We start from the raw sequence: 2,214 nt of genomic DNA on the forward strand, positions 1-2,214 counted from the left end.
TGTGATGTCACCATTAAACATGATCTTTATTTACCTTTGGTCTTAGTAAACAAAATGATGACATCCAAAGTTTGACCAAATAATACCTTAAATTGTACACTCCTATGCTGGGGCTCATGTAACAAAGAGAACACACCATTAGGAGCAGGTTTATGTAAAACATCTCAGGGTCTTGGGTCCAGGAGACTTGGAGCTGATCCTGGATGCCATCATTTACCAGCTATGTGACCTTGGGAGTTACTCATCTCTCTGAGTTCTGGCTGTCAGATGAGGACATCCATACCTACCTCACAGGGTCATTAGGAAGATTACCGTGAACAGTCCTTGGCACACCTATGGCTCACAGCAGAGAGCGGCTGTTGTTTTTCTGAAGTATTACATGTCTGGTAGCCACGTATCAACCAGAGTCTATGAAGACACAGATGAGCTCTGGGGTTGAGACATCCTGAGAAATTCTATCTCCTCTTCATTTACTTGCAGAGTTTGCCATAGACAGGAACATTTAAAAATCACTATTACCTTTTAGACTAAGTAAAAACATGAAAGAATGCATAATATAGATTCTAGATTCTACAGGGTTTTTTTTTTAATCCAAATAAGGCTGGAACTTAAGTATTCTAAATTATCTTCATAGAGTTTTTGAACAAACTGACTGATGAAAGTTAGCTTGGCAGAACCCGCCTACATGCTGCCCTAGCTGCGTTCGGGTTGTGTGCCTACAGAGTACACACACATCAAGGAAAGACAGTTAAGGAGAATTTTAAGTGGGTCATGCCATGTTTCCTTGTCCAGGAAGAACTTTTTTTTTCTTCTCATAATCCTACAGAAATAAATAAAAGAGAACATAGAAGAATAAAACATTCAGACTTAAAGCTTGGGGCCCTGGGATCTCTTGCCCACGCAGTCATGGCCTCCGGCACCGTAGATCTGAAAGCCAGCCCCTGACTTCGCCCCACCTCCGTGGTGGATGGCGCCTTCAAGGAAATCAGGCTTTCGGACTACAGAGGCAAGTGCGTGGTCTTCTTTTTCTGTGCCCTGGACTTCGTGCGCCACGGAGACCGTCGCTTTTAGCAACCACGCTGAGGACTTCCAAAAGCTGGGCTGCGAGGTGCTCGGGCTGTCTGTGACGCTCAGTTCACCCGCCTGGCGTGGATCAACACCCCACGGCAGGAGGGAGGCTTGGGGCCCCTGAACATGCCCCTACTTGCTGGTGTGACTAAAGAGAATTACGGCATACTGAAAAATGATGAGGGCATGGCTTGCAGGGGACTCTCTATCATCCATGCCGAGGGTGTCCTTAGCCAGATCGCCATCAATGGCCTATCCCTGGGATGATCTGTTCATGAGGCTCTCCACCTAGTCCTGGCCTTTCAGTACGCAGATGAGCATGGGGAAGTCTGTCCTGCTGGCCAGAAGCCCTGCGGTGACACCATCAAGCTCAGTGTGGATGACAGCAAGGAATACTTCTCCAAATACACGAAGATGGCGAAATATCAGTGAGCCTCGTCTTGGCTGTCTCCTGTGCCCCACCTGGATGTCCTGTGCTGGCCCAGAAAAGGCTAGATCTTCTTCCACACGCTGTGGAGGGGCTGGAGGCTGGGCCAAGGCTTTCTCATTACCCATCCAGAATCTGGTGAATAGTGACCCCTGCCCTGAGCCCACCCAGTTGAGCACAGGTCTATGGGAAACCAATAAAGTATGAGACAATGTTAAAAAAAGAATTAAAACTTGGAAGAAATTGGAGGAATCACCTGATATACTTCTTAAGATTCATAAAGACAAGTGTGTCTGGCTCTGGTAGGCGGTGGAGGTGGCGGAGGTGGCGGAGGTGACAGAGGTGATGGAGGTGATGGAGGCTGCTCTCAGCCTGTTCTTAGAGAGCTCTCTCACCTAGTGGTGTTCCTCTGTCACAGGATGAACATGTTTCCTCGGCTGGGTTTGGGATTGAGAGCAGCCAGGCCTCACTCCCTTCAATAAGGGTATTCACTTGAAGATGGCAACTGAGTCATCTGCTTGCCCACACCACCTTCCCGCCTCCCCTCTTTTTTTCCAGGAAAACCAAACCAAACCAAAACAAACAAACAAACCTCAGTGTAATGGAAGTTTTGGTTTCTTTGTATGCTATGTAAGTGCTTTTGTTTTGATCCCAAGTGTGGGATTCTAGTTGGGCTATACTTTGTCCACACCTTTTAAGTGTCACGTGTCCGGCATGAT

At 47.3% G+C, this 2,214-nt stretch overlaps 1 pseudogene; it reads left to right on the forward strand.

The window, feature by feature from the left end:
- The first annotated feature begins 906 nt into the window (after positions 1-906).
- Positions 907-1,500, forward strand: LOC110552019 (peroxiredoxin-2-like; annotated as a pseudogene).
- Positions 1,501-2,214: the final 714 nt, after the last annotated feature.

The sequence above is a fragment of the Meriones unguiculatus genome, chromosome 15 (assembly GCF_030254825.1).
Source record: "Meriones unguiculatus strain TT.TT164.6M chromosome 15, Bangor_MerUng_6.1, whole genome shotgun sequence".
NCBI lineage: Eukaryota > Metazoa > Chordata > Mammalia > Rodentia > Muridae > Meriones > Meriones unguiculatus.